The 26,441-nt window shown below is 45.7% G+C and overlaps 1 protein-coding gene across 1 annotated transcript in view; it reads left to right on the top strand.

Moving 5' to 3' along the window:
• Positions 1-26,441, top strand: part of XKR4 (XK related 4) — a 338,005-nt gene that overhangs the window by 272,248 nt on the left and 39,316 nt on the right. The window lies entirely within an intron of this gene.

Raw genomic sequence — 26,441 nt, 5'->3', positions numbered from 1 at the left:
ATCCAAGTCATGAGATATTCCCTGAAGTTTTTGAGCAGAGTCTTATTCAGTCTAATATGGAGTGCAGAGTGGTGATGTTAAAGGTCTATCTCCACCCTGAGATGGGTGTCAGAGTGAATTAGGGTCTGAGGCCCCTGCCAGATGTTTGTTTGAAGGTGCAATGGGATCTGATCCATGACTGCAACAATCATGCCTCCTTCCATGCCACACTCTCATGGAAGAAGGCATGACTATGGGCTTGGGGATCTGATCCCAATCATGCCATAGTACCAGTACAGGGGGAGCTCAGGATCATGATGCAGTATGGGTGCCCAGCTGATCATCAGCTGGTTCTAGGGACCCAAGAGGACAGTTCAAGCCCCAGTGCGGTCCACAGAGCTGGCTGACAATCAGCTGATTGCCAGCAGATCAAGACCAACTGGGGGCCTGAGTCCTTGGGCAGTCCCTATCTGTTGACATCAGCTGATCAGGATGGCCCCAGGGCTTGAGCCTGGGAGTGGTCCCAATCGACTGATCCTAGGCTGGCAAGGACTGCCTTGGGGTTCAAGCCATAGTGGGGTCCTTGCTAGCCTATCAGCCGATCAGGATGGCCCCAAGTCTTGAGTCCTGGGGCAGCCCTGATCCTGCCCAGCTTGAATCCTTGTGTGATCCCTCCTGATGGCAGCAGATCAGGATATTCAATTTAAGGCATGTAATAACTTGGTAGCAGGTTTCCTGTTTTATTACACCACTAATCCCCTAAACATGTGGCCAGTTTACACTTTAAAACACAGTTAACTAGTTCATCTCATTTTAAGCATAACATCTACCTGGGACCTCCATGCAATGTTGTGAGAGTCCAGGAGGGGGAGTCCAAACCCAAAGGAAAGAATGGGAGCAGAAAATAAAGGAAGTCCTTAGTCCTAGATATGTAGAATGTAGGCATGCCTCTATTGTGGTAGAATTAATAAGTCTGTGCAACAGCAACATCAAATCCAGTATATGCACATATATGAGGAATACTGACCAGTCAGTTATTTGAACTATTTCCCCAACCAGTGGTATACTGTAGTCTTCTGATAGCCATAATAGCTGACCTGGCAAGTAGTAGTGTTGGACCCAAACTGATGTCAATATGTGTATTTAAAACATTGTACTTAACTGGGCGGGGGAGTGGGGTACAGGGAGGTGCACATAGGGGGGGGGGGTTGTGTTTGTATGAAAAATATGATAATTGAGTGTTTATTTGTGTGTAAATTTATCTAACAGAATACACTGGCAAACTTCTACGTTCTAGGGAAAATATGTACCTTATAAACTTCTACATGCCTAGGATGAACTTTTTGATAATAAAATAAGACTGTACTCAGCAGCAGCAGCCAGGTATAAGGGAAAGTAGATTTTATCCATAGACTATTAATTTGTGACTAGTCTGTAAAGTTTTGCATGTATTGTGTGTATGTTTATTAACATGTGTGTGTGCATGTAAATGCACATCTCTTTACATAATCTTGTGTGTGTGCATATATGTGAGTGCTTGTACACTTATATATGCATAGATGTCCACATAATTAAATTAGTTTAATCATCGGTTTCATTTATCTATATTTACCCAGCTTTATGATTCACCAGAACTATCCACATAGTTTTCTTATTGAAAGAGAGGTACACAACTACAATCATGATGCCATCCATTGTTCCCCTAGTTGCATCATGTTATGAGAACAGTAATTCAGACTGTAAACATAGTTGTACCTTTTATACATCATGGGTGTCCAATACATTTCTATGTGGCCACATGTGCTAATTTCCTGGATATTTACGTATTTGTCATACCAATTTATGAAAATTCAGCTCTCCCAAAAATCTATAAAATACAACCCCAATAAATAATATCCGTATATCTTTGTTAGAATTGGCCACACTTGATAGAATTTTCAAAAGCATGCAAGAAACTTAGGGGCCAAAGTCCCATTTTCAAAGGAGATATAGGCACTAAGGAATCTAAATTTCATTGAAAGTCTCAAGTCATTTTTGTAAATGGGACTTGTACTGTTTTAAAACTGCCCCCATTAGTGAGAGTTTCCAATGTGTGTTACTTGAGCTCTTTTTTGTGTTTTAATTTATGTGTAAATAATAAAAGTTCTGCAAATTTGTTATTTGAAATTGTTTGAATACTTTTCCAGATACATTTTAGTCTTTGAAATTTTCATAAATTCTTCTATGCAGGTATTTTCTCTTCTCTCTTCCCAAAAACTGTCATTTACCAGTTTCTTACATAACTTCACTGAGAGACTATGCTGCGTAGGTATAGGAACGGTTCTGGCATAAATATGTGTTTTTCTTAAAACATAAATACATGGCAACTAAAAATAAGCTGTGCTAAAGTCTATAATAGTGTACAGTTAGTGTGACTATAGGGCAGGTTAGCCATATCAGAGCTGGCCTTAACTAGCCAACTTGGCTAGTTGGAGGGGCATAGCCTCTACAACACATCACTAAACTACTAAGCATTAACTCAGTTTCTTGGGTCAATTTATGACAAATGCTTAATTCCCTGCTACCATTGCTAGACTGATTGCAGATTTGGAGCTAGCCAGTTTTAAAGCAAAGTTGGATATGTTTGTAGGATCTGCAGTCACATCAGTGTAGAAGCTGCAGCATAAAGGTATCCTAAGATGTGGTGCCATAACTTTACTCTCAGATGATGTGTTTGTGGGCAAGTCTACATGACATGTTTACTGAGCAGTTGCCTAATTAACAGCACAGTAAATATCTCAGAGTCTACATATGTGCCCCTATTAGGGTGCAGGAAACTAATAAACCCCTTAGCAGGGTAATACTTGCAAATACAAGTACTACCCTGCTGCAGAGTTTTTTCATGTGCAGCAGTGCACATGTAGACACTGCCCCACCCAGCTAACCCCTCACTAAAGCACCCTTTATGCCCCAGCCATCCCTCTGCAAAATATTGAGTCCAATCGGAGCAACCCCAAGCTGACAGGCTGCCCCGCTGGCCCTGTGTCAGCCAGGCTCCACGTTCTGCACTAAACTTGAGCTAATTGCTCCAGAGTTATTTGTTCCCAGCTACACATTCAAATAGTGCACCTGGAAGAAAAGAACAATTTTTCCAACTATTTATTTAGTTGATCTAATAAAAGATATCACATTTACCCAAGGAACTTTGTCTCCCTCTGTCCTTAAACCAACACAGCTACATCCAACACCCTGAATTAATGTAAAATTCAATCAAAGCCTGCATATTTGGGTTCTAGATATATGGAGTGCATGCTTTTTTTTGTAGAGTTGGAATCATGAATGACTCATGCCTCCTGAGGCAGTGGGGGGCATGGTGACCGCCCACAGTTAGTGGCGGTGGCAGTGGTGGTGGCAGCAGGGACAGGGGTGTGGTGGTGGCAAGTGGGGAGTGCCCACAGGTGGCCATGGTGACATCAGCGGTGAGGGCGGGCCAAGCAGGGACCGCCCGCAGGCGGCTGTGGCAGTGTTGACAGTGGGGAGGGGCAGGTGTTGAGCGGCAACCACCCACACATGCTGGTGGCAGTGGCTGCCAATCTCAGGGGGGGCATGTGCCCCCCATATCCCGCTATGCATGGCCTATGGTTAGAATTCACTCCCTCCCCCTCAAACACACCCGTACATTTTACAGACAACATTTGAAGCCACAGTCTTTTCTGTGAGAGCCATGCAAGGTACTGGGACCTTTGGCTTCATATGAACACACTGTACTTCTCCTTCACTAGTACATTTTATTTCTCCTTCACATACCCTGGCTAGCCTTCCACAGAAGCCATCTAATGTGGAGGTGTCAAAGTATGTGTGTGTGGCTATCCAGCCAGTGGATTCTAACTTTGCCCACCCAATCCCTGTATGGTTCAAATAATAAAGAAGGTCTCACATTCAAGCATTTCTCAGTGGCACAGTTTTAAGTTGTTAATACACATAGGAATTAATTTCTGAGGGTTTTGGCTGCTTTTTAAGGGGGTGAAAAGAAAAAGGATGCCAAGGGCAGTCATAGAAATAAGAGCTTATTCCATAACTTCACTCACATATGCATCAAGCTCAACTGATCTGCACTTCAGTACTGATGATGGAATTTCATTGGATTATCTCTGAAAAGTAATTTAAGTGGAACCTGTACTATGCTGACATAATTTAGGATTGTTCCTGCTTTTGCTTTACTCCTGATTCCACTTCTTGGCACACTACATATGACAAGAGATTTTTTTTTAAAGTTGTGATTTATCCAAAAAGGAGAGTTCTAAATACAAAACATCACTCAGTTAATTTCTGCTGTAATGATGATTCAGCAAGTTGAGAGAGAAAAGACAAGAATGTAAATAATATTGCTATTACCTTGTCCCCCTTTAAATTTAAAGGCTCACAAGAATCAATGTCAATGTCCTTGTCCCTGCAAAGAGAAAGGCAATGCTTTACCCACAAGTATGAAAGCAATCAATAGTTCTAAATGGGAAAAGTTTAAGACAGAGTTTTGTGCACATAGTGCTATATAAAAGCGGTGATGCAATCACCACCTACTGCCTGAAGATAGATGTGTGAACGTTGTCGCTTCCCTAAAACAAAGAGAAATATAAATATTTTTATAAAGAGATTGACTTGCTGGACTAGTTCATCTCCCAGAATGGACAGAGGGAGAGGAGAAGAGAAATCCTCAAGAAAATAAGCAAAGCATAGTTGCAGCAGAAAGTAAAACTGAAAAAAAAAATCCATTAGAATTTCTTTCCCCATTAAAGTAAAATTTCACATTATCTGTTGATTGACTAAGCTCTGCACTTGCCATCTACTTGACTAGTTGACTAGACCTTGGTTTTGGCAGTTCACTAAGGTGAGAAACAGGGTCATGTGACACATTGGTTTGTAACTCTCAGTTCTCTCCCTCTCTTCCTGAGAGCCACATCAGCAGCTTAATAATAAAACAATGAAAACCAGGTTAATATTATTATTTACCCATGCTCTGGTTCATAATATTAATATTTGAGGGTTAGTTTTGGATCATAACTGCAAGGTCACTTTCCAAGTTTTGCCAACAGACATGTTAAAAATATGCCTTACAGTGCACTTGGAGTATGTTTGTAGATATTCCCGTGTGTTTGTATGATGTGGCATCACTCTCAAAGTAGGTTATAGTTACGATTTTCATCAGACTAGAGGTACAATAAATGCTATGATACAGATCACTTGCTTTAGACTTCAATTAAATATAAGTTACTTTGAAGATCTGATTGTATGGTTTCAGGTTGGATGTAAGGAATAACTTCTTTAGGGTAAGGGTGACCAGAATCTGGAATAGACTTCCCAAGGAGGTGGTGCAGTCCCCAGCCTTGGAAGTCTTCAAGAGGAGACTGGACAGACATCTTGCTGGGATCATTTGATCTCAGCAATCCTACCCAGAGCAGGGGGCTTGGACTTGATGATCTTTTGAGGTCCCATCCAGCCCTTAATTTCTATGATTTCTATGAACTATGATGAGATTAGGTATGACAGTGATCATTGCTCTAAAAGTGAATTTTGCAAATCAGAACTTTATTAACAAAGAGACATTTCATTAAACCATCTTTTAACATGAAATATCTTGCTTGCATATTTTAGTTTGAAGTATAAAGGGAGGTTAAAAGGGATTAGCGGTTGGCATTACAGGGTGCATCTACACAAGATGTTTACTATGGAGTAAACTAATTAGCTTCACAGTAAATGTCATGCATCTACATATGTGCCCCTATTAGGGTGGAGTAAACTAATGAATTCTGCAGCAGGATAGTACTTGTAAATACAAATACTATCCTGCTGTGGAGATCCACAGCAGCGCAGCCCTGATGGCTAGCCCTACACTGAAGCACTCTTGTGCCCCAGCCAGCCCCTCTGCAGCGCATTGAGCTGTGGGGAGCATCCCCATGCTTGCAGGCTGTCCCCCTAGGACACCCTGCCAGCCAAGGCTGCTCCAACCTAGCTCAATGTGCTGCAATCCTGGGTACACATTCAAACAATGTGCTCAGTATGCATATTAATTGCATGTGTAGACATGCCCACACTGTACTGAAGATTTTATTGGCATATAGGGGCATATCCAGGGAGGGTGCAGTGGCGTGGTTGCACCCTCTTCAGTAGTATAGCTCACCTGCTGGCAGCTCCAGTTCCCCCCAGGCCACAGACAGCTGGGTCCCCTGTAGAGTTTAAGGTGTGGGTGGAGCTCAGGCTGACAAGAGATACCCCAGGGGGATCAAGCAGGGAGCAGGTGAGGAAGTGGGGACCTGCCTGCCTGCCACTGCTGCTGTCCCTGGCTGACCAGGGATAGGGAAGGCCCAGGCCATTCATGTCCCATTCCAACCAGGAGCAGCTGTACAGGTTTCCGGACTTGGCAACAGTAGTCACAGGTGGGTCCCTGCTCCCTGTCCCCTTCCCCTGGGTTTCCCCTGCTAGCCAGGGTCTCCAGCTACATGAAGAGATGCTGTGTAGGGTGCTGAGCTGGACCAGAAACAGTGGCATTGATGGGTGGTCTCCACGCCTTCCAACTCATGCTCTCAAGCAGGGAAGGACTGGGCAGGAAGAAGGTACTAGAAGGAGGACCCACCTGCTGCCACCACTGTCCCTGGCTGAGCCTGGCACCTCCATGCAACCACTCACTGCAGCCTTCAGCTGGAGTGTGGCAAAAGGGATTTTCCTGGGTTTTCTGCCACCCTCAGTCATCCAGGGACAGCAACAGTGGTGGGTGGTCCCACTTTCCCATATCCAGAGGTAATTCCTGATGGAGAGGGAGAATGGGGGAATGGGAGAGGAGGAAAGTTGCCACTGGGTGTGTCTACACAAGACGCTAACTGAACAGTAGCCTAATAACACTGTGCAGTAGTGTGCTGAGCAAGATCCATGCTAATGCTCTACTGCGCAGTAGTATTAGGTGACTGCATAGTTAGCATCCCATGCAGCAGCACTACTGCACAGCAGCAACCCATGCAGCTGCACTACTGTGAGGTAGTGCCAGTTACTGCACATTGATTTAGTCCTTGGTTATCCAAGTACTAAGCTTACTGTGCCATAACTATGGCGCATTAATGAACATGCAGATGCACCCACTGAGTACTAGAGTGGAGGGGGTGCCCAGAGCAGGGTAGGTGGGACAAGGAGGGTTGGAGAGTCAGACCTGGTTTGGGGACTCGGAAAATTTCCCAGCAGATACTGCCACAGTATAATCTGTCCGTGGGAGAGAACAGTGGCTGCACCAACCCCTTCAGTGCTAGTTGCATTGCCCACAGCCCCCTTTTCAAATTCCTGGATCTGCCTTTGCTGACATGACAGCCCGTAAGGTGCCAGTGCATGAGTGTATGAATTAGAACAGCCTTTATGCTGGTAATGAGCCTAGTCAGTCAGCCTCAGGATCAGGAAGGCAGAAAAAGCAGTTTGGTGCCACCTTTGCTTCTCATGCACTCCAACTGCTCAGCTGAGGACTTACATTTAGATTTTTAAGGCTTTTAAATACGTGTCACTGAATGTGTGTACATATATGTGTGCGCGCGCGCATATAAATGTATATATGTATGTATATACTTTCATATATATGCATAGGTATCAGCTTGTATGCAGTGATTTAAATATATATTCTGGGGGGTGTTGCATGTGCTAATGTTAACAATGATCTAACATTCCTTTAAGTTAACAGGTGTTGTCATGCATACGCACACCCTAACTGGGTTTTAAAGCACTATATGCAGTGTATGAAGTGATTTAAATATATGTATGCAATCACTGCATACAAGCTGATAACTATGCAAGAGTAATGTTTTGGTGACATCGTTAGCATTCTCTTTTCCCTCTTCCCCTAATCACATTTCTTCCTGCCCCCAAATACCTACTTTTTATTTGCCCCCTATTTTATTTTTCCCCTTCTCATCTTGTTTCTGTTCTTCATCTCCCTTCTCTCGCCTTTTATCCCATCTCCCCTTTTTTCTTTGCTCTTTGTACATTTTTTTTGTCCTGCTCTTCTTTCTATACTCCTCCCTTCCCTTTCCTGTTTTCACCTGTCTCCCTTTTCTTTCTATGCCACTACTTTCTTTCTCTCTCAGCTTCCTCTTCTTCTGCCTACTGTTCCATCGTGCTAGTATAGTAGCTAGATGACAACCACTAGAGGGAAGCATGATCCTGGCACTTGAGCTGCTTTAACCAGGACATCCTTCCTAGTGGAACCAGTGTTTGGACAGGCAGACAGTTATATTCTGAAAGTTTATGTTAATTCTTACTATACAGATCCCATGCTGAAAATAGGTACTGATATTATGCTAAAATATAATGAGTAGGTATGGTGCCTACCATGTTAAATGCTTGTGAGAAAATATCTTGTCTCACAGGTGTGTGAGAAGATATATTCCCTGATCCAAGCCCTGTACATTGCATAAAACAGTAAAGCCCTGGCATTGTGCTCAGCAGCCTGATCAACTCCTTTTCCAGAGGGGTATGAAGGGGGCTCATATGCCCTGTGCCACAGGTAGGGTACCAGCCCCAATAGGTGAACCCTCATAGTTTTCCCTTGTAAGTAGGGTAACCAAGTAGGATCCTGAACATGTCCCATGAGCTCCAATTCTGGGTAATCTGCTATCATTTGCCCTGCTCTTTTACAAAATCTTACATCTCCTTGGAGTTTGTCTTCCAAGCTCAGCTGTCCCCTTGGGTTTAGACTTTCCCACATCCCATTTGTGAGAGTTTTGTCTGATCCTATTCCTGTTACACTGACTTAGAGGGAAACCTCTAAAGAAGATTTGCTTCCACTCAATCCCCAGTCACTGCATTGTTTGCTAATTCCCCCCCCCCCCCCCCCCAGCATGGGCAGTAGAGCAGTACCTGGTGAGTTGGAAAGGGAGCTGCTGGGCAGAGGGGGAGGGGGGGGGGGGGGAACAGGCCAAGTGAGGGTTGAGGGAAGGAAGCTGCCAGACTGTTGGGGTGGGATGCTGCACATACAGCACAACAAAACGCAACACATGCCTAGCACGGCACAGCATAGCACAACACACCACCCCATAGTACAACACAGCAGCTCCCCCAGCACAGCGCAACACACACAGCCCACCACACACTCATTCACAGTACAGCTGAAACCCAGAGAGCACAATACACATGCAAGCAGTGGTGGGGTTTTGTGTGTTCACATGACACATCTCTGACTGCTGCTCAGGAGCAATCAGGGTGCTCCCCACGTCATCCTTGGCTCTGTGCAGCCCTGAGCTGTGAGGGATGGCCTCTTCCCTGCTGCTACCCCCATGCCCCAGCTGTGCTCCTCTGTGGCAGGCAAAGGCAAGTCTGGGGATGGGGGGATGGTACTGAGGGCTGTATGTGTGTGAATGCACATGCTAGGCTGGGGGGAGGGAGGGGTGTCCAGGTGGGTGGCTGTGATGTCCCTGCTAGCCAATCAGGGGTGGCTTAGCCATTCGGCTCCACTCAGGAGTCTTCGGTAGCTGGGGAGTTTGCAGGGCACATAGGGAGGTGTGCAAGAGCCCCTACTACTTGCTGAACTCAGGCCATTCAGGCATCATGCACCCTTTCAAATACACTACAAATTATTTAGCAGTGTTCAGTGAGTGTCTAAGATACCCTGTGCTGTTGCCCAAGCCTCTGGGTCCCTCCTGAGTTCTCAGCACTGTTGTCACCACTACTATTTGCAGTCATTTTTTCCCATTGTAGGTGCACACAGAGTCATTTTCATGAAGTGGGGGCACCTCCCAGAACCTTGAAACAAAATGTTTTTTTTGTTTTGCTTTATTTATCTCTCTCTACATCCACAAGTTCCCAGTGTCTCAGGCATTAGATTGTTCCAGTGAAGGCATTCTTGTCTTCAGTTTTCTGATGTCAGCAGCAGGCAGGCCTTATAGGTACCATTTGATAATTTAACCATGATAAATATAGGATGGGGTCTGACTCTGCAACTTTTAATAGGCATGTTAATTTGGCATTACACGCCACCAGCCTTTTGGGTTGTTGATTGTGGGGATTGGCTGTTACATGTCTAAATTCACTTTTTACTGCAGACTATTTAAATCATGCTCACTGAAGTGTTGTCCATTTTCCTACTATGTCAGGTGTACTATGTGGTGTTCAGAAATCCCTTTGATATAAGAAATGGTCTTCATTCTGTTTTTGTGTTCTGCCTTATCAGCCTTGTGTATTCTGAGCCCCAAGGCTAGGGACAGAGGTTACACATAAACCAGTATAAGTGATCAGAAACTGGGTCAAATCTGTAGCACAACAGAATTTCAGTGCACGTAAACCACTTTCAAAGTAGCCAAAACTGCTTTAAGATAAACCTGGATGGATGTAGTATCAAACTTAACACACCCCTTTGCAGGGTGGGTGGGCTAGCCTTGTCCCAAGCTGTCTGCTCCAGCCAAGCGAAGAGGCATGCTCTAGCAACCCCCGGCTTCTGGCCTGGGCCACCTCAGGCATGTGGCTGCATTTTCAAAATCAAAAGTGAATGTCTGTTCATTTTCTTATTGGTTTAATCTACTCAGCTTAGACTAACCTACAAAGATTGAATCAATTCAGCCTCAGGCTTTTTGACTGTCTGTACTTAGCCCTACACAACCATCACCAGTTTTAACCAACGCTTTCAAGAACATTTCCAAGTGTTAAAAATGCAATGAGCTGAATGAGCTATGAATGAATGAGCTATAGATTCTGGCTAGGGACAGACATTCAAAAAGCTGGATCCTGAACTGATTCAACCTTTGCAGGTTAGTCTAAACTGCCTAGGCTGAACCAGTTCATAACAGGACAAACATGCTCTCTGCACTGAGGCAATGCAGGCACATGCCTGCAGTTGCTCAGGCCAGGCGCTGGGGGGTGCTAGAGCAGCCCTCACTGCAGGGAAGCTGTGGGGTAGGGAGCGCGTGGCCAACCCAGGCTGAATTGGCAGGGTGCCACTGGCAGGGACCAGAGCTGGGTTTGCCCGCACTCCCCCATTGCTCCCTGCCCAGAATAGGTCCCAGGCTGTCCTGTCCTCCAGAGAGAGGAGGAATAACCCCATCCCTGCCTCTTCCCTCGGTTCAGTGGGAGGCAGCAGGGCCCTTACTGGGGGAAGCAGCCCCTGTCATACTGTGGGGGAGCATGAGCCCCTTCCCGGTGGGAGCTGCGCTGTCGGGGACTTGCAGGGATCTGGCCCACTCAGGACCCCAGCACTGTGCGCACAGCCAGCCACAACTCTGCTGACCCCACAGCGCAGCCCCTCACCAGGAAGGGGCTCGTGCTTCCCCACAGCATGATAGGGGCTGCTGCCCCCAATAAGGGCCCTGCTGCCTCCCGCAGCACTGGCAGAGAGAAGGCACAGCCAGGCAGGGGTGAGTCCTCCTCCCTCTGGCCTCTGGCGGAGGGGACAGCCTGGGGCCTATTCTGGGCAGGGAGCAAGGGGGGAGTGCCAGGCAGACCTGGCTGCGGTCCCTGTTGGTGGAACAGGGAGCAGGGAATTAAACCCCTCTCTGGCCAGACCTCCACCCTTGCCTGCCCTTGCTTGGGCTGGAGAGCTGAGGGGCAGGGCCAGTTTGGCAGGGCTGGAGCAGAGAGCCCTGCCCAGCCCAGAGAGCATGCAGGGATTCTGGGAGTCTCTAATTTAACTCAAAGCAGCAAAGGGTCTGGGACAGACAATGCATAAAGCGGTTTGAGCCAAATCAGTTAAGTCTAATACTACATTCAACCAGGTTTATCTCAAACCGGTTTCAGCCATTTTGAAACTGGTTTATGTGCACTGAACATCTGTTCAGTTACAGATTTAAACCAGCTTCTGATCACTTAAACCGGTTTATGTGTAATGTCTGTCCCTAGCCTCTGGGAAGGGCAGAATCAGATGCTGCATATAGGATAGCTGCTCATATGATATGTCTGTTATCATTCTTTCCTATGTCTTATGTTTAAGAAATAATTAAAATATATTAAAATATTAATAAAAAGGCACAGAGGCAAATGCCACCACTGAAAGCAGAGTCTTGCTTCACTCAGTAATTACTAAAATACATTAAACTGTATTACTTTGCTTCTTTTTAGTATGAATAAAGAGTGTAAGTGTTGCATTTCTTTTCCTGGTATAATTGTAAGACCTGAGTGCTAATTTAAGGGATAAATTTTAAATAATTGTTGATGTTCTTCTGTATACTTAATGCAGCTTGCCACCCGAAGTACACAGCTAAGCATGCAATGGGCTGATACGATGTTTTCATCAGGGAATTTGCCCTTGCAGTTGTGTGCAACTGCACTGAACACAAGAATACAGTTATTGTAGATAGAGTAAAACCCACATTTTTGAACAGTTAGATTATTTAGCCCCCTGAAAAGATGAGGGTTTATGAGCACACCAGAGGTATACAGAACCAGAGCAAACACCTACTCATGACCACTGAGGTGCTTCAACTGTTTCTTGCAGCTTTTACTTCAAAGGATGACATTTCTCTGGTCAGTTGTAAAAAGCCATTATAAGCTCCAGCTGAGTGGAAAAGTGATGCCATTTGAAGTAAAAGCTGCAGCAAACAGCTGATTCATCCTGCACTCAGGAACCCGCTACAAATTAAGCAGGTTGTGAACTATCCTGATACCAATAATCTGGGTTCTACTGTACTGGCTTCACCATGTGTTACAAACAGTACATGCACATGGAAAGTAGTCCCTGCCCCATGCAATTTAGAGCATGGAACCTGAAGAAATAAAGACTAAAAGAAAAAGGTGTTGTTATTAAGTGATTTGTCCAGGACAAACAAAGCCTGTGGCAGAACCATGAAACGAATGCAATTTTCCTCATCTCAACTGATTACATAAACTAAAGCCCCTCTTTCAAAAGGCTTTGTATGTGAATCTTACTATGGCTTGACCTAGAAATTCAGTTTTTATGCTTATGCTACAAACCAGATTATCAGTGTTAAGATCTGCTAACAAAGGAACAGTATTTCCCACAGTGCCATTTTGATTTATAAGAGGCAACGATTTAAAATTGCATTGTGAGGTACTCAAAATCTGAACAAAACATTCCCAAATTTCTGGCACAATCTCTATTCCCAGGTCTCTTTGTTTTGAGATTGCTACATCATGATTGGCTGTGTACCTTGCTGCCTCCCAGCAGTCACGTAATTGTGTCTCCTACAGAGCAGAGTGAGTTTGCTTCTGGGCATTACTAGCAACAGATGCTGTGAGAATCCCAACTCCCAGAAAGCCATACAATAAGCTTTTCCCCTTTCCCAAGTGAACTGTGTCCCTGAGAAGGGAGTAGACTAGAGGTGCATGATACATTGGTCCATATCATGTCGGCACCGATAAAAGGAAAATTGACATTATTGGCAATCAGCTTTTTTTGGCTAATGTGCCTGATAATGTCACCGATAAATGCCGTGTGTGTGTGCAGCTGCATCCTGCATGCGGCCTGTCTGGCAGCTAGGAGAGCAGCGTCCACTGGTAAATCTGTTGGTGGAGGGGAGGGAAGGGGTGTGGGGGCAGATCAAGGCCCCCACAGTGAAGGAGGAGGGAGTGGGGCTGGGGCTGAGGCAGGCACTGCCCAGCCAGAGTAAGGAAGGGTATGAGATGGAGCCATAAGCATCTCATTCAGAGGTGCAGGGATGGGCGGGGCAGCTCCCACCACTGGATGCACCCATGGGGGAGGCATGGGGGGTGTGCCCCCTGGATCTGTGTGTGGGGTAAGGGTGGGCTGCCGCTGAGGGCTGGGGTTGGGGGTGGCGCCAGGCTCTTCCTGGCACGGGGGTTGGACTGGGGCTGTGCTCAGGACGGGCGGTAGCAGCGCTGGAAGCGGGGGCTACAGTGTGGGCTATAGCCACCCCAGAATTTGCTGTAGCCCCCCTGTATCCCCCACTCCCAGTGCCACTGCTGCCCACCCTGAGCACAGCCCCAGCCCAACCCCCTCACCGGCACCAGCCCACAGCAGCAAGTCACCCTCACCCCTTGCACAGATCCAGGGGGCACATTTCCCTCATGCCTCCTCCAGAAGTGTGTACAGCAATGGGAGCCATGCCCTCCAGACAAGCCACTTGGGGCTCTGTCCTGCACCCTACCCTGCCCTGGTTGGGCAGCGCCTGCCCCTGCCCCTACCCCAGCTCCGCTCCCTCCCTCACTGTGGGGGGGCCTCGATCTGCCCCACCAAACCCCTTCCCCACAACAGACTTACCGGCCAGATGCTTCTCTCCAAGCTGCCAGGCTGCATATGGGCAATTGGATCGGTATTGGTCGCTATAGCTCATCAATAATCAGCCATTGGTATATGTCCAAAAAATCTTTATCAGTGCACCCCTAGATTACCCTGAATGGAGTTTTAGCAAATTAAAGAACAGCAATGAAATAAGTAAAGGTGTTGAGAAGGGGCAATAGTGTTCTCTTTACTCTTAGGCCCTGGTTGTTGTATCCTAAATTTCCATAGGCCTGTTAGCTCCATGTTCAAGCCAAGCAGCAACCCTAATTTAACTGAGTGTTAAGTACTCATTTTGCCTGAGTGCAAGTTTCTCTTTACTTTTCCAGGTGAACACAGTATGTAGAAATCAAGAAAATGTGTCCCCCTGCTGTACTAAGATTATCAGCCCACCTTAATTCCTAAATGAAACTCTATATAAACAAGTTTCCGCAAATGAAATTACTAGTTGTGACTGAGCTCTAGCATGAAATTATATTCTATGTAACCTTTTGTTACACACATTTGTAGCTCAACTGTTATGAAACCAATCAAAGCAGTTGTTTTAATAGTTTTGATGTCACTTTCAAAGCACAATCCTACAGGCCCAGACCAGTTCTCTTTCTTTTAGCAATGCCAGAGTTCTTCAAAGACCAAGGGTATTTTCAAACATACATCCCCACCCTCTTCTGATTGTTTTCATTGTTCTACCTCTTATTTTTTTGCATAAACACAAAGATACAGTGGTGCTGTGTTAATATTGGGCAGCTCTTTCAACTTAGCATGGCAGACGTACATATAATTTCCAAATCATGTATTTGGCAACTAAGTGTTGTTATGTGTTTTTTTCTCAACATCTCTTGCATGTTTTGATTCAGAATGTGTCTTTCCAAACACAGCCTAAAACAAGGCAAGCCACATAGCTTTTTACAGAGGTGTTTCCCATTCAATAGTTTATCAAAAAAAACTAAAGTCAGGCTTTTAATTGAGGGCTTGGGGAAAGCCCTAAATCTTTGTCCATGTTTATATTGTATAGTTTTAACTGACATTTGCTGCCTTTTGGTTGTGGTAGAGTCCACAAAGCAAAAGAAATAAGAAAATTAGAAACCTTTGACACAAGGAAAAAGAACCCAGTACATTTTCCAGTTTCATTGTTCTTTGTATATTTGCCTGACCTCCTCCCCACTTCGTTTATTCAAAATCAAAATATGCAACTGCTGTTTGGTGGCATATCTGAAATGAGTATCAGATGCTCAGTCAGGTCACAGCATCTGCAGTGCTTGGTTTACAGGTTGTAAATGTCACTGCTACACTCTTTGGCAGGTTCAGAATAGGACCAGGTACTGAATCAACAAGAAAACTGAACTACCCTCTACTATCCAGATGTGGTTCTTTGTCAACAAAGTTAATTCATTCTGATGAAATGAAGTAAACAGTCCTGAAAAGTTTGGTTTCTTTTTTCCTCTCTATTCCTGTTTAGTAGCCATAGCATAGGCTGCTGTCTCCAGGGCTATGACTTAACACCTTTCACAATTTTGCATTCACCTGTCTACACCCATAAATCCTATGAGTAGCTCTTTTCAACATACATAGATACCTATCATGTCTCTGTATCCTCTTAGGAACTGATTATATGTATTTAATTCTTTTGAATGAACTCTTGTGATTTTTCTCTTTTCTGAGGGGGAGAGGTATTCTGTAGGTGTTTCCTTAATCGATGAATCAAATACGGCCCTTCCATGCATGGTTCAACTTTCTGCTGAAATCAGAAGGCATTTTTACACATGCAAGTGCCAGGTGCTTTGAAAAGCGCCTGGCGCTGCGACGCTTGCAATTGTATTAGTGGCAAAACGCACATCAGCGCTGAGCAAACAGCAGCAGCACACTTTTGAACTAAAACACCTCAGAGGTGCTTTAGTTTAAAAGCACATCGCCACCATTTTCTGTGCACTGATGTGCATTTCACCATGTATACAATTGCACATGGTGCAGTGCAGTTTGCATCAGCTCAAATGCAGAGCAGACGTAATTAACTAAGACTCAATTAATTGATCCTGCTCCAAAGTGGCAGATCTCCAGCACATTGTGGGGAAAAAAGTATGTGTATAAATGCCCAAAGAAAGCTTCATGTGTATTTCTGAGGACACTGGCTTCCATAGGATTGCTAAACACCTTAGTCACTTAAATGATTTATGGCGGGGCGGACAATTATTTCAGCTGGAGGGCCACTTAATGAGTTTTGGTGAGCTGTCAAGGGCCACAAGGGTAGCCCAGCACCTTGACAGGCACCCCGCCCCCTGGTTGCCATCTTGGGACCGCAAGTCCCACCCCCCTAACCCCTGACCTTTGCCACCAGCAGTCCCTCCTCTTGCCCCCAAAAGTACTTCTTTTGGGAAGGTGGTTTGACATCTTGGAACCAGAAAAAAAAGAATATATACTAAAAATCAAACATTCACAATAACATATTTTAATTTTATTTAACAAAATATATTTGTCCTGATTTGTATGTGTTTGTGTTGTGTATATAGAGGTGTTTGCATGATAGCTCAAAATGAAGTCTTATTCTTGTATATTGGGGAAGGGGTGTGGGGGTGTATGGGTGGGTGGGTATGGGGTTTGTGGCAGGGTGTGGGTATGTGTGTATGTGAGGTGGGGGGGTGTGGAGTATGTGTAGATGTGGGTGGATGGGTGTAGGGAGTTTGTGGGGATGTGTGGGTGTGTATGGGGGTTGTGGGGGGCTGTGGGGTGTGTGGAGGGGGAGGGTGGTTGGGGCTTTTGTGTGGGTGCATGTGTGTGGTGGGGTATGTACAGGTAGCAGTGAGTGGGGCTCCCCCCAGAGGTGTGTGGGTGTGTGCATGGTGGAGTGTGGGGGAGGATGTGCGTGGGTGCATTGTTTGTGGGGTGTGTGATTCTGTGCGTGGGAGGGTGTAGTTGTGGGGTTTGTGGGGGTTGGTTTGAGGGTATGGTGGGGTATGCATGGGAGCCCCTCGTGTGCACACTCCCCTAAGTCAGTCAACACCTGCCCCCGCCCTGCAACAGCTTGGAGTCTGTGTGCTCTGTGGCACCTCCCCATTACCACCAAAAACGCGCTGTCCTAGTGTGCCCTGCATCCTCTCCGCACCATCCGGCCATGGCGGGTCCTGCCGCCCCTGGGCACTGGGCAGCTCCACAACAGAACTGCCTTTCTAGACATCCCAGGAAGCAGCAGCTCCTTCTGGCTGCCACTGGTCCCAGCCCTGCAGTACCGGTGGGGGCCTGCACCACAGCCCCGACTCCATGTGCCCTGCACTTGCACTGGACTCACTCAGCCAGGCTAAGCAGCAGCATTGGCACCAGGCAGAAACTGTTGCTTAGCACAGGGAAAAAGTAGCTGCTCCCCCTCACCACTGCCAGTGCTTTCTGGTGTAGCTGGCAGAGCCTGCACCACACCAGGCTGCCCTGTGTCTCCAGCACTGTCATTGCCACCTCTGGGCTTCCTAGTGGCTGCTCTGCACTGTGACCACTGCCCCACTGAGCAGTCCGAAGATTCCAGGCAGGGATGGTGCCAGAGATGCAGGTAGTCCAGTGGCGCATGGGCTCTGTTAGCTGCACTGGGAAGCACTGGCACCAGCGAGGGGCAGGGGCTGCTTTTCTCCCATGCCAAATTACAGTTTCTGCCCAGACACCACTGCTTAGCCTGGGCAAGTGATTCCACAGGAGATACAGACCACACTGGGTCGGGGCTCCACGTGTGGATCCCCACTACTACCACAGGGCTGGGGCCAGCAGCAGTGGCAGCCAGAAGGAGTTGCCAATGCCTAGGCTGCCTAGAAAGGCAGTCCTGCCATGGAGCCACCTCAACCCCAATGCATGCCCAGAGGTGGCAGGATGCACCATGGCCAGATGGTGCCTAGGCCAGATGGGACCAAGGGACCCGTCACAGGCCAGACAGAGCCCATTTGTGGGCCGGATCTGGCCTGCAGTCTGTGTTTTTTGCCCACTACTGTTTTAAGGTATTCTCCTCTGTGAGGAGTTTCAGCTACTGCCTCATGGAGTAGTGCTTTTTTAAATGCCTTCTTCATTTCTTAACAATTGCTTCAGCAGAAGGAGTTGGCATTGCCAGAGAGATCTGTCTTGCTTTCTGTAATATTGAGGCCATATTCCTATATCTATTAAATACTTGTCCAATAGGGCTGATTCAGGTGCTGAGGAGATTCAGAGGAGATTTCAATTCAGAGGAGATTTAGCCCAATTCGGCAGCCGAATCTCCAAATCTGAATTGAATTGGGAGACCAGTAAAAAGGTCTGAATTGATTTGAAACTCTCCAAATCAATTTGGAAAAGATTTAGAGGGCTTTGGAGATTTAGGCAGTCCCCACTTGCCACTGCAGGGAGCTGGGCCCAGACTCTGTGCTGGTCCAGAGTGGGGCAGGGGGGCCTAGAAGAGGGGGAGGGGACCATGGGGGGACCCCCGCCAGGCCCCATCCCCTGCCTGGTCCCCCAGCCCTCTTGAGTGCCCCTGACCCTCACCCACTTTCCCAGCTGTCCCACTCTCCCCCCCCGGCCTCAGCATCCCAGCACTTTAGTTATATTAACAACAGCACACACTTACATCAGTACTAAATGCCTAAACCACTATAAAAAGAGGATACTACTTTGGTTATTCAAACTTTTCTTATTCATCTCTACGTAGCAACTCATTTCCACTCAGCCCATATTCCCAGAACCAAGCAAAAATGACCCAGACTTGCATACCACAGAATTAGATATGCCAGAAGTTGCCAAATGTCCTAAGCATCCTAAAAACCATGTCATATTAATTAGGTTTGATTAGGACACAGAGCATAATTAATTAGTACTTAAATATAGTATCTTGCACATTTGCATACCATTCCAGTACATAAGACATTTTTAAAATATTTTTGCCTGGTAAAGTATTTAGAGACTAATTAAACAAAAGGGCTCAATTATTGAATTGGACTCAAACTTACTGATTGAAGAGATAATGTTTCTTGTATATTGGTCCAGAATATAATACAAGGAGCTAAGGGCACACAGTTATTGCCAACTTTCTAGAGCCATCAAACCATTGCCATTCCAGGCAGGACAGCTTTTGTGGAACATGTCTGGAGATGGCTAAACTGAATGATTTCTTGTCATCTCTGATGAATAGGATGCAAAAATCATTTGTCCTTTAAGATGTCCTAGGAGGCAAAGAAGAAATTTCTGAAACTGTCCAGTGTGGCTTTGATGAGAAAGTAATTAAAGTCACTGACCGAGCTGTCCACATGTTCAAGTCAGATAACAATGTAATTGACTGTAATGGTCCTTCTGCTGAAGGACAGTAAACAGAAGACAAGTGTGCCTGAAACCAAATTTGCTTAGGGTAATATTATTGACATTTCCAGTTAGTAATGCTAAGTTAAAATATCATATTAGTATGTGCATGAATTTGGTATGCTGTGCTGGGTTTTTTGGGGTTTTTTTTAAGAGAAGGAAAGGTAAAGAGGACATAATTCAAGAAATATATACATTTATTTTCTTACCCTGTGTTAATAATCTGCCATGCACAGTGTCTTCTTATCATTCCCCTCCCTGCCTCATGAATGTGATCATAACATGCACAGCAGCAACTAGTACTGACTTTACAGGCACCACTATTGGCCCACTTTACAAGAAAGCCTGGTCATCAGTAACAGCAGCTTTCATCTGTTTACTTCCTCCATTTTCTCATCCCCAAGATGACTTGAAATTAAAATGCAGATAGTCAGTCTGTAAGCAAAACAAATCATCCTCATGGCCCCCTCGTAGACTGATAGCAATCAGTGACTGTATTCCTCCATGCTACTTGCAAGAGAAGAATAGATAATTGCACAAATTACAGAATAACAAAAATTGGGGGGGGGGGGGAGTGAAAACACTGTCTTTGTTTTTCATCAAAAAGTTTGAATTTCAAAATGTTGACAGTCCTCACTACCAATTCTACCAGGATGTTGGTTTACAGATTAATTGTTTTGTAATGCTGCCAGCTTCAACTGTGCAGTTTAAATTACTGGGGTATAACTGTTTTAATGCCAGGGTGTCAAACATACAATCCATGGGCTGGATCTGGCCTGTAGAGCCATGTCATCCGGCTTGTGGAGCTCTTAGAGAGGTGGGGTAAATGGCAATGTGGCCAGCTGCCAAATCTGGGGTACAGAGCCCCATTGGGGGTACATGTCATCAGCAGGGGATGAGCAACAGCTGCATTAACCCCTATGCATTCCTGATGCTGCTCACTCTGCTGTCCCCACTCCTTGCCCTGCTGCTGTTGCCAGATCCAGATCAGGATCTCAAGGAGCCCCACAGTCTGGATCTGGACCTGGCAGCCAGTTGAGAGTGTTTTAATGTATGCATAAAGGTTCCTTGAGAATCCCTAGAAGAACTTAACATTTTTAGGCTCAAAGTCTGATAACTCAAATTATGTAGCACCTTCACTCTAAAAATAGCTCCATTCACTTCAACAGGCTGCCTATTAGTGGAAGGTCTTCTTCAGTGTGAATGAGGTTGACAGAATTTGGACCTAAATATTTGAGATTCCAGGGTCAAAAAACATACATGGAAAAACGGGGCAACTCATGAGGCAACAGCACACATACCCCAAAACTGGAGCCTAGCCAGCTGGAGTCATAATCCACCTACTGGCCAGGTTCCCAGCTGCAGGAGCACTTTGGCTGCAGCTTCCCTGGCTGCCAGGACCCCAGGTAAGGCTGCTGGGGCCAGTACAGTTCCTGGCCCCAGTCTCCCCTACCCCACCCAAAGTAACTTGCTGCGTGCCAGAGTATGCGTGGCATAGGCATTCCCTGGGAACAAGTAGCAACAGCTCAAGCACAAGGTGCTATACTGCATTTACATCTCTGACAGTGACAAAAATACATCTTGTACTTGTATGCTAGGTAGATTTGATCCGAAAGTCCTTGAGAGAGGGTAAGTAGAGTCTCTCTGTGTCATTTCTCCAGTCACTTTTCAGCTCAGATGTAATCATTTTAAAGGGACCTCAACCTGACCTCTAATTTGTAGGCACAATCAAAATACCTTAAAACACACCTGAGTGTTTTAAGGTGCCACCATTATTATTTTCACCTGGAAAAAATGTCCCAAACAGTTATCTCACAAGTCATGAAAAATCAAATGTCACTTTTGAAACTCAGATTGTAAAAGTTCATTTATGGAATATACCAGTTAATTGTAAGAAATATACTCACCTCTCATACCATCCCTTCTGGTCCCATTCTGTGTGTTATGGGTCACAGCAGGTAATATGGGATGGGTTTTCTTTCCAACTGTTTAGGCTCAAATTCAGCAAATTAGTTTGGCATGTGCTTAACTTAAGTATATGTACAGTCTCAGCAATAGTATTAATATTTAAATGCAAATTAGAATACCTTGATAAATAAACAAAGTGCTGTTTTCCTGTTTAAAATTTAGCATATGCTTAAAGGTTTCACTGAATCAGGGCTATACTTTGTAGGAGGTACTATAGTAGTTTAACAACTTTTATGCATGTCTTTTGGACAGAAATACATTGGGTTTTTTTCCATTTACACATGACTTTTTTCTTTATGTTCACTGTTCAGAAGCTTTAGCCCTGTCAAAACAGAAAGCATATGTCTTTTTAGTAACAATAGTCTGTGATCATTAAAATGAAGTGTCTGAAACCCCAGTGACTACTTCATGCAGAAATCCAGTGACAACAATATGTGCATTATTTTCAAAGCCTATTTTGTGTTTTTCAGAGGAGAAAAGTGAACAGTATTGTCATTCAAATCTGATTTAATGCAAGAGCTGTGTTAGTTAAATCTGAGGGCCTTGTTACACATTATACTGAGCTGCTCAAATGCTGACCAGTGTTAGTGCTAACTTGAGTTTGGAGCAGTCACATGTTCAGGGCAGCAGGGACCTAGAGGACTGATAGGTAAGCATTCCCCCTCCCTACAACACACACTCATTCTGGGCTTCCCTTCTGCCTCCCAGGGCTCCCTCAGCTTCCCCCATTCCTGCCACCTTTACTTGTGGCTGCCTGCACTGTCTGTCCCAGGGGAACAGGCAAGGAAAGGTTAACCTGCCTGCCCCAACCCTGCCCCCACCTCCACTGCCAGGCTGCTGCTCTTTTCCAGGCTGAGCTTGGCCCAAAGAGCAACAGCAGAAGCGGCAGTGGCTGGGCAGGCAGGCTAACACTTCCTTGCCCCTGCTCCCTCAGGACAGACAGTACCGGCAACCACAAGTAAGGAGAGGGCACCAGGGGGCAGTAAGTGGGAGTCTGGGGTGCTGGGGAGGGTAGGAGAACAGTGGGCCTGATCCAGACTAGCAGGGAAAGAGGGGCAGATGGGGTGTTTGCACTAGCATGTAGCCTGGAATGGCTACACGTTAGTGTAACACATTCTGGGTAACACAGATCAGAGATAAACCAAGGCTGGAGTGGTATAACTTTAAGCTGCCTAAAGAGTACTTAAGGGTACAGACAGCAGTGACAATTTTCACCAGATCTGGCCACGGAAAGCAGTTTATAGCTATGACCAAACAAGGGCATGACTGCAGACAGCTTAAAAAATGGCTGGTCAGGTGAAAATCTGACCTCTCATTGCATGAGGCATCAGATAAAAACTTTCAAAATATTGTGTCTTTTGTAACTTGTGTCTGCAAAGCTCCCAGCCTGTTGATGTTTTCAGAAAGGGAAGGGGGAAAGAGAATGGAGGGAGTTCAGTCTGAGGGTTTTTCAGGCCCTCCCTGGAGGGTGGGGCAGGTGTACTAGAGCTCCCCCAAGGTGAGGGGGCAGGGGGATGCAATTCACCCAGCCCACCTTTCAGCACCAGCTGGGGAGCACCAAGAACAAGCTCCCTCTGCTGCCTTTCCCCGCTCCCATTCTGAAAACAGCAAGCACTGGCAGAGAGCCCTAGCCATTGCTATGGGAATCTGACTGCAGGCTCCCAGCCGGCAACTAGATCCCCCTCCCCCTGGAACCACCAGTGAACTTCTGTTTGGTCTGGGGAAGTGTTAAAACTTAGAACACTTTGCAAAAATCATTCCGAGTTGCAAATGGAAACTGCACTTCTGCCTGCACCCTAAAACTAGTTTCAAGTGTTAATGTGCAGACACTCCAAGAGTTAAGAGCTCTAGGAGCCACCTAAAAATAACATGTAACAAGTCCATGAGGTTCACCTAGAGATATAAAGAACAAACACAAAATCATCTGAGTAGTATTTTAATGTGTAAGTGCTTGAAACATAAACCTCTTATTTAAAAATGGCCTAGCAAATTTCATAGACTTCATAGATTTCATAGACATTAGGGCTGGAAGAGACCTCGTGAGATCATTCAGTCCAGCCCCCTGCCCAAGAGGGATGAAGTCACCTGGGGTCAGATCACCCCAGCAAGATAAGCATTCAAATGTTTCTTAGCTAGGTATACTAGGTATCCAGAGTAGGTGCGTGCACCACTTCCAGGGAAAGTCTATTCCAGACTCTCAAGACTCAGAAGGTAAAGAAGTTTTTTCCTTATGTACATTCTAAAATGGTCTCCCAGCAGTATGTGACTGTTAGACCTTGTCTTCCTTTCGGGTGCCCTGGTGAACAGACATTCTCCCAGATCCTGATGCACACCCCTTATACACTTATAGGTTGCCACCAAGTCCCCCCTGAGCCTTCACTTCTCCTGGCTGAAGAGTCCCATGCCTCTCAGCCTCTCCTTATAAGGCCTGCTGTCTTGTCCTCTAATCATGTGTGTGGCTCTCCTCTGGACTCTCTCAAGCTCCTCCACATCCTTTCTAAAGTGCGGAGCCCAGAAATTGGATGCAGTACTCCAGCTGTGGCCACACCAAGGCTGAATAAAGCAGGAGGATAACTTCTTGGGTCTTGCTTGAGATGCATCAGTAGATACAAGCCAGAGTTTTATTTGCTTTATCAGCTGAGGCATCGCATTGGTGGCTCATGTTCATCTTGTGGTCAATCATGACCCCCAAGTCTCTTTCGATCATGGTGCTAGTGAGTGTAGCACTGCTTAGCCTATAAGTGTGATGCGTATTTTTTCTCCCAAGAGAAAAAATTCTTAGTGTTGAATGCCATCTGGTTTTGATCCGTCTACCTTGTGAGCCTGTCCAGGCTAGCCTGAATTGCCAGCCTATCCTCTAGTCAGTGGTTCCCAGCCTTTTTTATACTGAAGACCAGCAAACTCACTCAAAGAATTTTGGTGGACAGGGTATAGAAGCAATCTAATTTACATATTTAAATTAAAATTGCATATTTAGATTTTATTTTTACATGGAGGGAGTTGCAAGGATTGGATTGGGTTGGGACACCAGAGCCACAGGCACTGGGGGACAGGGGAGGGGGCTGTGTAGGTAGTGGCTTGAGGGGACCCAGCTGGGGCTGCCCAGGAAGAAGGGGCTCCTCTGCCTTCCCTAGAAGCAAACAGTGGAGCCAGCTCCCTGCTCTCCACCCCAGGCATTTCCCACCTGCATCCCCCTGCTCCCAGCCATGGGCAGGACTGTGGGGCAGCCTGGCATGGATTATGGTACTTGTTGCATGGGCAGCGCCTCCCTGACCTTGGCCATGGTGGTGGGAATGGGATGGGGTGCCTGGAGCCAGCTGCCTCCCTCCCGTGGCTGCCCCGCTGGCCAGTTTTAACCTGGGCAGACAGACAACCCAGCACTAACCCTTCACAATTCAGTGGTTGGGAACCTCTGCTCTAGCATGACCACACTTCTCCATAATTTGGTGTCATCTGCAAATTTAGCCAGTCCACTTCTGACACCCGAATCCAGATCATTTATGAATATATTAAAGAGTACTGGTCTGAGTACTAAGTCCTGGGGGATTCCACTGGTCACCATGTTGACTTAAATCCATCAACTATCACTCTCTAGATCCAACCACAAAGCCAGTTCGCAAGTCATCACACCATGATGTTATTGTGGCTGCAGCTTCCCAATTTTACCATGAGGACATCATGGGAGAGCAAGTCAAAGGCTTTATGGAAATCTAAATATGACACCAAACTCTTCTCCTTTGTCCAGGTGATGCATCACCTGGTCATAGAAGGAAATGAGATTGGTCAGGCAAGACCTACCTGCAATGAAGCCATGTTGGCTATCTCAGAATGTTGCCTTCCATTAGCCTATTGTTGATGGGTTTTTTGATGATTTTTTCCAAGATCTTTCCAGGGATTTAAGTCAAACTGATTGGCCTGTAGTTCCCTGGATCTTCTTTCCTTCCTTTCTTGAAGATAGGCACCACATTGGCCCTCTTCTAATCTTCAGGAATCTCTCCTGAGTGCCATGAGTTCTCAAATATCCTCGCCATTCGTCATGCTATGATGTCAGCCAACTCTTTTAGCACTCTTGGGTGCATTCCATTTGGACCAGCTGACTTGTGGATATCCAGCCTCTCAAGCTGTTCCCTCAAGAAATCTTTGTGAATTGTAGGTGTATGATTGCCCTCACCTTGGTAGTTCTGTGTCGTGTCAGGCAGGGTGATCCCCTTGGGCTGGGGGAAAACCAACGCAAAGTAATCATTGAGGCAATTAACTTTTTCCTGGGTGTTGGTTATCAGCTGCCCAATTTAATTGTCATTATAAAAAGCAGAAGAAAGTACCTAGAGATTCAGTAACATTTCTTTACTAATGCAAAAAGAAAACTATTTTATTCATCATGACTATAGATTAGGTAAATGGGAGGCTGAAGTTATGATTAAATTGATTGCTTATTTTGCTTTGTTTTACTCTTCAAATAGTAAGAGGAACTGGTTTTTTTTAATGTCAAGTGAGATAGTTCAAACCATCTGGACTATCTGATCTGGCCTCAGTCTTTTTAATGGATCTAGCCAAAAACTGGTTACTTGACTGAGTCTTCCTTAAGCTTGTGGGAGTTTGGAGTCCAGATAGGCAGACAAGGTTCCTTGGGTGAATCTGATATCTTTTATTAGACCACCCCAAATAGTTGGAGAATAGTTATTAAGCACGCTTTCGGGTTCAAAAACCCTTCGTCAGGCTAAGGAAATTTCAGCAGTTGGTGCGTGCTCTTCCTGGATGGAATGGAAAGTAAAGAAGCCAGTGGCTGGGCTGGGGAGTCAGTTGCCAGGCAGATTATAATGTGTCATAAATCCAATGTCTATATTTAGTCCATGATTTTTAGTATCCAGGAGGTTGATGAAGTGGAGTTCATAGGCTCGTCTCTGGGAAGTGTTGTGTAAGTTTCCTTTGAGGATCAGGACTGAGAGATTGGAGAGGGAGTGGTTTTCTTGTGAGAAATGTGCCTCCACTGGTAATTGGGTATTTCTGTCTT

Source organism: Alligator mississippiensis, chromosome 3 (genome assembly GCF_030867095.1).
Source record: "Alligator mississippiensis isolate rAllMis1 chromosome 3, rAllMis1, whole genome shotgun sequence".
NCBI classification, from domain to species: domain Eukaryota; kingdom Metazoa; phylum Chordata; order Crocodylia; family Alligatoridae; genus Alligator; species Alligator mississippiensis.
The sequence above is the reverse complement of the archived record's forward strand: the minus strand, read 5'-3'. Positions and strand labels throughout refer to the sequence as shown.